General features: G+C 35.7%; 1 protein-coding gene across 6 annotated transcripts in view; it reads right to left on the reverse strand.

Moving 5' to 3' along the window:
* WASF1 (WASP family member 1) overlaps positions 1-10,980 on the reverse strand; it is a 71,293-nt gene that overhangs the window by 31,425 nt on the left and 28,888 nt on the right. The window contains exon 1 of one of the 6 annotated variants that reach the window (XM_040474368.1): positions 3,099-3,112. The exons of the other annotated variants lie outside the window; for them this stretch is intronic. The gene's annotated coding sequence lies outside the window, so the exon portion shown is untranslated. Of the gene's footprint in view, positions 1-3,098; positions 3,113-10,980 lie in introns of those variants that run through there. 6 annotated transcript variants of the gene reach the window in all.

Consider the following 10,980-nt stretch of genomic DNA (forward strand, 5'->3'; position numbering starts at 1 on the left):
CAAAAAAAAAAAAAAAAAAAAAAAAAAAAAAAAAAAAAGCAACTAAAACCATAAAACTTCTAGAAGAAAACACAGGAAAAAAAATCTCCTCAACGTTGGTCTTGGCAATGTTTTATGGATAAGACACCATGAGCACAAGTAATAAAGCATCAAACTAAAATTCTCCTGCATAGAAAAAAAAATCAACAAAATCAAGAGACAACGTATGGAATAGAAAAAAAAAATTGCAAACATTTATGTGATAAGGGTTTACTATCCAAAATATATAAGGAACTCACACAACTCCACAGCAACTAAACTAGTAACCCAATAGCAAAAACTCCTAAAAATCCAGTTAAGAAATAGGCAGAGGAATGAATAGACATTTTTCTAAGGACAATGTACAAATGACCAATGAGTACATGAAAAGATGATCAGCATCACTAATCTTTAGGGAAAGGCAAATGAAAACCATAATGAGATATCACTTCACACTTGTTAGAATGGCTATTATCAAAATACAAGAGATAACAAGTGCTGGTGAGGATGAGGAGAAAAGGGAAACCTGTGCACTGTTGGTGGGATTGGAAACTGGCACAGCCCCTATGAGAATCAGTATGGAAGTTCCTCCAAAAAATTAAAAATAGAATTATCATATGATCCAGCAATCTTACTCCTAGGTATATATCCCCCAAAATGCAATCACTATTTTGAAGAGACATCTGCACTCCTACGTTCACTGTAGCATTTATTTCACAACAGTCAAGACACAGATACAACTTAAGGGGTCATCGGGGGGTAAATGGATAAAGAAGCTATAGTAAACATATACAATGAAATTTTACATCTTGCTATTTATGACAACATGGATGAATCCTGAGGGGTAATGCTATGTAAAATAAGTCAGACAGAAAAAGACAAATACTGTATGATCTCACTTATATTTGAAATATAAAAAAGCTGAACTCATAGAAACAGAGCAGAATGGTGGTTGCTAGGGGCTGGGGGTTGGAAAAATGGGAAATGTTGGTCAAAGGGTACAAACTTCCAGTTATAAGATAAATAAGTCCTGGGAATGTAATGTACAGCGTGGTGACTACATTAACACCACTTTTAATACTTAAAAATTGCTAAGAAAGTAGATCTTAAATGTGCTCACAACAACAAAAAAAAACAGTAATGCAAGTGATGGGTGTATTATTGTGGTGATCATTTCACAACATATGTATCAAATTATTACACCGTATACCTTAAATGTTTACAACGTTATATAAGTTAATTACACCTCAAGAAAGCTGGAGGTGGGGGGGGGAGGGCGGCGACTGTTAGTCTCTGTCACACACTAAGTGCACAGTAAATATTACTACCATTATAATTTCTCACAAACTGTTAAGAGAGAATTGATAGTACTCTTTGACTCATTTTAAAGTGGGAAAAATGATATGGAAGCATTGCTCTCTCTTCAGAGAGCAAAGAAGATACTGACCCACATCTTTTCCAAGTTTAATATATGTGGGATGTATGAATATACACACACCCCCCACTAGGGACTAGCCAGTTATCAGTTAAGGCAAGGAGATGGAAGGTTTAAGTTTGGAAAAGAGGATGAAAATAACTATTTATAAGGAAGTCGGCAAAGTCACAGAGGCAGAACCTCTCTGGAGCACAGTGGAAGGATTTGGGAAAGATAGAGAAATGGGTCAAATGAGGAGCTGTTCCAAGTAGTATAAAGATGTGAGTTGAGAAGATAATAGAAAACAAAGGCAGCTTGTACTTCTGCCAGCTGACTCAGAAAAACAGTGAGATGAAACATAATGGAATTATTTCTAGGTTTTTGAAAAGAATATGTGCATTCTCTTTGGCTTATGTTATGATCTGAAAGGTGTCAAGAGATGATGTTATGGCATGCAGAAGTAAATAGCAGAAGTAAATACCCTTTCAAACTTTACCACATACTGTCCTACAGCTACTAATTACCTGCATTGGAGGAATAATAATCTCAACTCTGACTTCCAGTTAAGTTGTTTCCTTCACTGTAACATGTTCACATTCTCTCCTAAATTTTATTCCTGGATTTGTAACTAATTACTTGGAATAAATAGTCATTTGAATATAGTTTTATTTTTCTAATTGTATTTACTGTTTGCTATAAAGCAGCTGATCTGGGGACGCCTGGGTGGCCCAGTCGGTTAAGTGTCAGACTTTGGCTCAGGTCATGCTCTCACGGCTCGTGAGGGCCCTGTGTCAGGCTCTGTGCTGACAGCTAAAGCCTGGAGCCTGCTTTGGACTTTGTGTCTCCCTCCCTTTCTCCGTCCCTCCCTCCCTCACTCATGCTCTGTTTCTGTCTCTCAAAAATAAATAAACATTAAAAAATGTATTAAAAAAAGCTGATTTGCTATTTTCCTGCCCAATCTTAGTCATCACATAATTTTTTATCTTGGCATTTTACCACACATAGGAGTGTTCTGGCATCTCAAACCTGGGCATTTCAGCATGTACCTTCTCTTCCTGAACATTTTAAAAATATAAAATAAAACTAGAATCAGGGTGTGTAGGTGGCTCAGTTAGTTAAGTGTTGGATTCGTGGTTTCGGATCAGGTCATGATCCCAAGTTTGTGAGTTCCAGCCCCACATCAGGCTCTGCACTGACAGTGAGGATGCTGCTGGGGATTCTCTCTCTCCCTCCCACTCTGCTCCTCTCATGTTCTCTCTTTCTCAAAATAACTTTATTTTTCAAAAAACACACTTAATCAAAAATACACTTAAACAAAAACTAGTACCAACATTATTCTCCATGGTTAATAGTTTTCAATTCAGAAAAACCTACTAATTTTAAGAATCTTAAGCTGGGAAAGATATTAAAAGCCAAATAATTCATCTTTTGTTTTGTAGATGAGCAAATTCACCTGAAAAAGAAACCTGTCCATGTTATTAACAAAATTAACAGCACAGCTATGATTAGATTTTAAATTTCTAGATTTTTTTTTAAAGTTTTATTATTTATTTTGAGAGAGAGAGTGCAAGTGAGCAGGGTAGGGGCAAAGAGAGGGCAGGGGGCAATCCCAAGCAGGCTCTGCACTGCCAGTGTGGAGCCTGACTTGGGGCTTGAAGTCACAAACGGTGAAATCATGAGCTGAGCCGAAATCAAGAGTTGGATTCTTAACCAACTGAGCCACCTAGGTGGCCCTAGGTTTCCAGATTTGTAATCTACTGTTCTATACTTAATCTGTTACTATTTTAAAAATCCATTTTGTATTCTTGAGTCTCCCCAATTTCACAATACCCTAAAAAACATTCAGTGGTTATTTTGAAGTTCCCCAATTCCCAAGTGACTACCTGCATCAACAAATACTTTCAGATTATGTATTATGATCAAAATATAGGTGGTAAAAGAGATATAAAAGAAGTAAAATACCTTCACTAACCCAAAAGCTTACAAGATAATCAGGAAGCAAAGATATATGCCAAAAAGTTTAAAAAATTAAAAATGAACATATGGATGGCTAAGGTTTAAAAATAGGATAGGGAAGCCTGGGTGGCTCAGTCAGTTAAGCATCAACTTCAGCTCAGGTCATGATTTCATGGTTCGTGGGTTTGAGCCCTGCAATGGGCCCTGTGCTGACAGCTCAGGGCCTGGAGCCTGCTTTGGATTCTTTGTCCCCCTCTCTCTGTGGTTCCTCTCTGCCCATGCTCTGTCTTTCTGTCTCTTAAAAATAAATAAATGTTAGGGGCGCCTGGGTGGCGCAGTCGGTTAAGCGTCCGACTTCAGCCAGGTCACGATCTCGCGGTCCGTGAGTTCGAGCCCCGCGTCGGGCTCTGGGCTGATGGCTCAGAGCCTGGAGCCTGTTTCCGATTCTGTGTCTCCCTCTCTCTCTGCCCCTCCCCCGTTCATGCTCCGTCTCTCTCTGTCCCAAAAATAAATAAAGGTTGAAAAAAAAATTTAAAAAAAAAATAAATAAATGTTAAAAAATTTTTAATAAAATAATAAATAAAAATAGGATAAAATAAATTATTAGGTATGCAGAGAGAATATAATCAAAACAATCTACAAAGGTTAGGAAGACAATACTGATACAGACTATATTAACTGCTAGCTCCATGTAGCTAAATTAAAATTAAATGAATAATTTAAAAATCAGTTTTTTTCAGTCACACTAGCCACATTTCAAGTACTCAAAGGCCACATATGGCTTGTGGTTGCCACATCTGACAACACAGTTATAGAACCTTCCACCATTACTGCAGCAAGTTCTACTGGATGGCACTGAGGCCCAAGATGGATAAAATGGCAAGGAGACAAGATACATTAGGTCAGGTGTAAGGGAAGAAAAATAAGGAAACTTGCTGGAAAGGTACACAAAGGTAGAAATAAAAGATAAACAAAAATGAAGTCAAATTGAAGATTGTGAACTTTGATATTCAATGAAGAACACATGATTCTTCTTAAGGAGTAAAAAGATCACAAACATTTGATTTTTGAGAATTTTAAAAAGATTTTACTGTTTCCTATGGACTAAATGTGGAATGACAAGGCAGTAAACTGCTGCATCACACATGTGGTATAAATATATACTTATGTACGTATAGCTTTAGTAAATAATGTTAATTTATAGCCCCACCATGAATTTATGATAATCCCAGTTGTTTGAAGTCCTTGCTAACACCTGGTATACACTAGTAACTTGATGACTCAAGCAAGACTAACCACATTTTATTCTAAAGTTTCATCTAATCAAAATTTTTAATTTCTAAAGGCCATTAAATAATAATTATAATGAAATACTAAATAAATTATTCTTGACTTAATCTTTTCTGGAAGTAAACAATCAGTAGATAAAGAAACAGTATTCCCTACATTCTGTAATGTAAGATTTCTATAAAAAAGTCAAGAATTCTATGGCTGGTCTAACTAATAACAGGATCAACAAAATGTACAGCTACCCTAAGTCATTTATTATACAAATTTAATTTAAAAATAGGGATTTTAAAATATTAAATTTAATTTATAGACCTACATTAAGTCACAGTATTAATCACAATTTTGAGTCAAGAACTTGTGAAACTTATAAAATAACCTCTTTTCAACCATGTTCAATTCTTAGTTACTTCTTCACTTCTCTGTTTGCTCTCATGACCGGTGAAAGAAAATACAAATATAAATATTATTAACATTTTAGCCCTATTGGGGACATGGAAATGCTGTGCTAAATCAAATCAGTGAGAATAATCAATCTACATCTTATTTGAGTCTCACAATCATCCCTCTGCAAGTATTTATTATTATCATTACTATTATTTTCAGGTCTTTTTTGTCATATTTTTAGGAAAAAATATATAAACTTTATTGAGGTATAAATGAAGCATGATATACTACATGTAATAAGCAGAATTCTAGAATGGCCCTCAAATCTCCTGCCCCTAGTGCTACTTCGATGATTCTATTACATTGTGTGTTAAGAGAGATTTTGAAGATGTAATTATAGCTGTTAATCAGCTAACTTAATATAGGGAGATTATATGTGTGGGCTTAATCTAATCACATGAGCTCTTTAAAAGCAGCATATTTTCCACTGATAGCAGAAGAGGAAGAGATTCAAAGCATGAGGGAGATTCACCAGGCCATGGCTGGCTTGAAGATGGAAGGGGCCACTTGAAAAGGACCTGAGTGTGGCCTCTAGAAGCCAAGAGCAACCTCTGGCTAACAGCCAGGAATAAAACAGGAACCTCAATTCCAAAACTGCAGGAAATGGGTTCTGACAACTTGAATGAGCCTGTAAGCTGATTCTTCCCCAAAGCATCCGGAAAGGAATGTAACTCAGCTGACACCTTGATTTTGGCCTTGTGAGACCCTAAGCAGAAAAACAGACAAGCCCATCCAGATTTCTGACATACAAAACTGTTAGATAATTAACAGGAATTGTTTTATCTGTTAAATTTGTGGTTAACTCATTAAGCAGCAACAGAAAACTCACACACTGTACATACTTAAAGTGTACTGTTGGATCAGTTTTAAAAGTTTTAACAGTTTAACAGTGAGAAATCACCAGTCACCCCTTAAACTTTCTGTGTCTCTTTGTAATCCCTCCCTCTATCCCTGTCCACAAGCAACCACTAACTTGCCTTTGGTCACTATAGATTTGTTTGCTTGTTGTAGAATTCTACATAAATGGAATCATAAAGTATTTACTTTTTCTTTTTGCCTGCCTTCTTTCCATTCAGCGTAATGATTTTGAGATTCATCAGTGCTGTTCCATGTATCAATAATTCATTCATTTTACTGACTAGTATTTCACTGTATGGATGCATCATAGTTTGTTTATTCATCTGTTGACGGACGTTTGGATTATTTTCAGTTTTGAGTTATTGCAAATAGTTACAATGAACACTTTGTATAAGTTTGTGTGTGGACATATATGTTGTTTTTCTTGGGTAATATACATATGTTTGTTTTAAAGACCTGGGGGGGAATGAGAGGTGGGAGAAGAGTTAAGGGTACTTAAGCAGTGACAAATGAAAGGGATTATTCTGACTTTCAAAAGTAAATTTCAGGAGAAGCTGTGACATCTCTTGTATCTGAAGAAGTGTCCAAGAAGTGGAGTCTACAAACTTTTTGATAGGCAGGAAGATGAGTTGATAGGCAAAGACTTTAAATCCCTTCTTTAAAATTCTACTTAGTTTTCAACACATTTTTCAATGGTTTTTGTTGCCTATATGCCTAATAAAATACAGTATCATACATGTTACATTTAACATTATAAAGATGTCTGAATTCCAGATTTCTTATTTACTATGATGAGTAATGTCATTTAACTTTCTATGAACAGACTATACGACAGCAAGAGCCACAGCACAGCCTTAACCTAACCTCAATGGAAGGACCACATTTCAGCAAGAACCTAGCCTATATGGGAAGTCTTCAACTAATATTTTATACACATAAGCAAATAAAGAAAAGGGGTCCAAAACCAAGCATATAATGACAGGATCTGGTTACCACCAACTGAGCTTACTAAATTCAAAGTTCACTGTTAGGCAATTTTTATTTATTTATTTATTTTTAAATTTACATCCAAATTGTTAGGCAATTTTTAAAGAATACAAATGAGTGATGAAATTCAGAATTCTATCTGTGTCACTGACCTATCTGAAGTGATTATTGGGAACTTGAGCACATTTAAGAAAACTAATTCAAAGTGTTTTTAACGAGTAAAGGTAATGTCAACACATAAAGAATGACTAAATATGAAAAAAAATTTCTATTTGGGTGGACATAAATTATACTTCACATCTCCTATTTTTTCCATGATTACTCTTCTATGAGAGCCCACTCTGACATAATCATATTTCACTTTTTCATTGTACAGTATTCTCAAGACAAGTAAGATATAAACTAAGATATGCAAGGCAGACAGCATATTTCTTGCTTCAAAAGTCATAAAAAGAAGCACGGGGAATACTCCCTAACTCTAGGAAGCTGGCATTACACTAAAACAAAAAGCATATGACATTTCAAGAAAACTACAGACCAGTATCTCTCATGAATACAAATGCAAAACTCAGTAAAATTAGCAAAGTGAATTAAAAAATGTATTAAAAATTATATACCAAGTCAAGTGGGATTCATTCCAGTTATGGAAGGCTGATTCAATATTTAAAAATCAATTAATATAATCCATCACATGTATAGCCTAAAGAAGAAAAATCTCATTATCACATCAGTAGATGCAGATAAAACATTTGACAAAATCTAACACCCATTCATGATAAAACTTCTCAGCAAACAGAGGATACAGAGGATAATTGCTCAACTTGATAAAGAACATCTACAAAAAACCTACAGCTCATATCATACTTAATGGTGAGAAACTAGCTTTCCCACCAAGATCAAGGACAAAAGGAAGAGCTGTCCCCTCATCCCATTATACTGAAGTTTTAGCTAATGCAATAAGAAAAGAAAAATTATACAGATTGAGAAGGAAGAAATAAAACTGTCTTTATTCGCAGATGACATGATTATATACACAGAAGATACAGAAGAATCAGGAAAAAAAAATCCACAACTCCTAGAACTATTGGGCAACTATAGCAAGGTTGCAGCATGTCAGGTTAATATACAAAACTCAACTGTTTTTCTATATAGCAACAATAAACAATTAAAATTTGAAATTAAAAGCACACTTACATAAGCACCCCAAAACTCAAAATACTTAGGTATAAATCTAATGAAATACATACAAGATCTGTAGGAGGAAAACTACAAAACTCTGATTAAAAAAAAAAAAAGTCAAAGACGGGCATCTGTGTGGCTCATTCGGTTAAGATCTCTCTTTTTAATTTTTTTTAATGTTTCTATTTATTTTTGAGAGACAGAGAATGAATGGGGGAAGGGTAGAGAGAGAGGGAGACACAGAATCTGAAGCAGGCTCCAGGCTCTGAGCTGTTAGCACAGAGCACAACGTAGGGCTAGAACTCGACTGCAAGATCATGACCTGAGCCCAAGTTGGACACTTAATCAACTGTGCCACCCAGGCGCCCCTAAGCATCTGACTCTTAATTTCTGCTCAGGTCATGATCTCACCGCTCGGGAGGTGGAGCCCCACACTGGGTTCTGCATTAACAGCCTGGAGCCTGCTTGGGATTCTCTCTCTGCCCCTCCCCATTCACGTGCACACTCACTTGCTCTCTCTCTCTCAAAAAAATAAACATTTTTTTAAAAATCAAAGGAAAACTAAGTAAGTGGAGAGAAATTTTATGTTCATGGATAGGAAGACTCAATACTGTCAAATGTCAGCTCTTCCCAACTTGAGCTATAGACTCAATGCAATCCTAATTAAAATCTTAGCAAGTTATTTTGTGGCTATTTACAAACTGATTAGAAAGCTTACACAGAAAGGCAAAAAACCAGAACAGACATTGCAATATAGAAGAAGAACAAAGTTATTAGAGGACTGATACTATCTGACTTCAAAATTTACTATAAAACTACAGTCATCAAAACTGTAGTATTGATGAAAGAACAGACAAATAGATCAATGGAACAAATAAATACAGAAACCAGAAAGACTCTCACGTAAATATATGATCTTTGACAAAGGAGTAGAAGCAATACAATGGAGCAAAGATAGTCTTTTCACCAAATGTCACTGGAACAACTGAACATTCACATGCTACAAAAACTAGTATAATAATTAAGTCTAATCTAGACACAGACCTTACACCCTTCACAAAAATTAACTCAAAATGGATCAAAGACCTAAATGTAAAATGCAAAACCATACAACTCCTAGAAGATAGCACAGAAAGAAATCTAGATGCCCGTGAGTTTGGCAATAGCTTTTTAGATATAACACCAGATCCATAAAAAAAATAAGCTAGACTTTACAAAAATTAAAAACTTCTGCTCTGTGAAAGACACTGTCAAGAGAATGAGAAGACAAGCCATAGACTGGGAGAGAATATTCACAGAAGACTGAAAAAAGGACTGTTACCCAAAATATATAGAGAACTCTTAAAACTCAACAGTAAGAAAACTAACAACCTAGTTAGAAACCAGACAAAAGACCTAAACAGAGAGTTTGCCAAAAAAAGATACAGATGGCAAATTAACATATACAAAGATGCTCAGCATAAATCATTAGAGAACTGCAAATTAAAATGATATACTACTACATACCTATTAGAATGGCCACAATCTGAAACACTGACAATACCAACCAAATGCTGATGAGAATGTGGAGCAACAGGAAATCACACTGCCGGTGAGGATACATACCGGTACGGCCACTCTGGGTCCAAGTTTGGCAATTTCTTACAAAACTAAACAAACTCTTCCCATATAATCTAGCGGATCACACCCAATGAGTTGAAACCTTATGTCCACACAAAAGCCTGCACATAGATGTTTATAGCAGCTTTATTCATAATTGCAAAAGCTGGAAGCAACCAAGATGTCTTTCAACAGGTGAATGGATAAACAGGGTATGATATATCCAGACAACGGAATATTATCCAATGCTAAAAAGAAATGAGCTAACAAGCCATGAAAAGATATGGAGGAATCCTAAACGCATATTACTAAGAGAAAGAAACCAATCTGAACAGGCTATATACTGTATGATTCCAATGATATGACATTCTGAAAAAGGAAAAACTGGAGACAGTAAAAAAATCAGTGGTTATCAGGGGTTAGGGAGGAGGGAAGAGATGAACAGGCAGAGCACAGAGGACTTTTAGGGCATTCTCTAAAATGGTGGATACATGTTATCAGACATCTGTCAAAATCTACAGAACATATAACACCAAGATTGAACCCTAAAGTAAATTATGGACTTTAGGTGATAACGATGTGTCAGGGTAGGTTCACTGATTGTAATAAATGCATCACTGTGGTGGCAGGATGTTGAAATGTTGATAGTGGGGGAGGCTATACATATATGACCTGAAGGTGAATGTGGAAACTCTCTGTACTTTTGCTCAATTTTGCTATAAACCTAAAACTGCTATAAAAAATAAAATCCACTTAAAAGTCATAAAAAATGTGAATGTACTTAATCCCAAGGAATTGTACACTTTCAAAATGGTTAAAATGGTAAATTTTGTTATGTATTTTTTTTTTCTAAAAGTCATTGAAAGGGTTCTAGCAATATTAGGAACTAAGAGTATATGTTCTATTTAGATATCTGTCTCCTCTCTATCTCATCTTACTCAAACTATTGTCTCAGTCCACCTGAGCTGCTGTAACAGAATACCATATACTGGGTGGCTTATAAATAACAGAAATTTATTTCTCATAGTTCTGGAGGCTGGGAAGTCCAAGATCAGAACAGATCAAGGCTGTCCAAGATCAAGATGTCTGATGAGGGCCCCCTTTCTTGTCTATAGATGGCTGTCTTCTTGCTGTGTCTTCATGCGATGGAAGGAGCAAGGGAGCTTTTATTAAATATATTATACATACACACACACACACACACACACACACACACACACACACACACACACACA

This window comes from Herpailurus yagouaroundi, unplaced genomic scaffold (assembly GCF_014898765.1).
Source record: "Herpailurus yagouaroundi ecotype Mexico unplaced genomic scaffold, PumYag 139, whole genome shotgun sequence".
Lineage (NCBI taxonomy): Eukaryota > Metazoa > Chordata > Mammalia > Carnivora > Felidae > Herpailurus > Herpailurus yagouaroundi.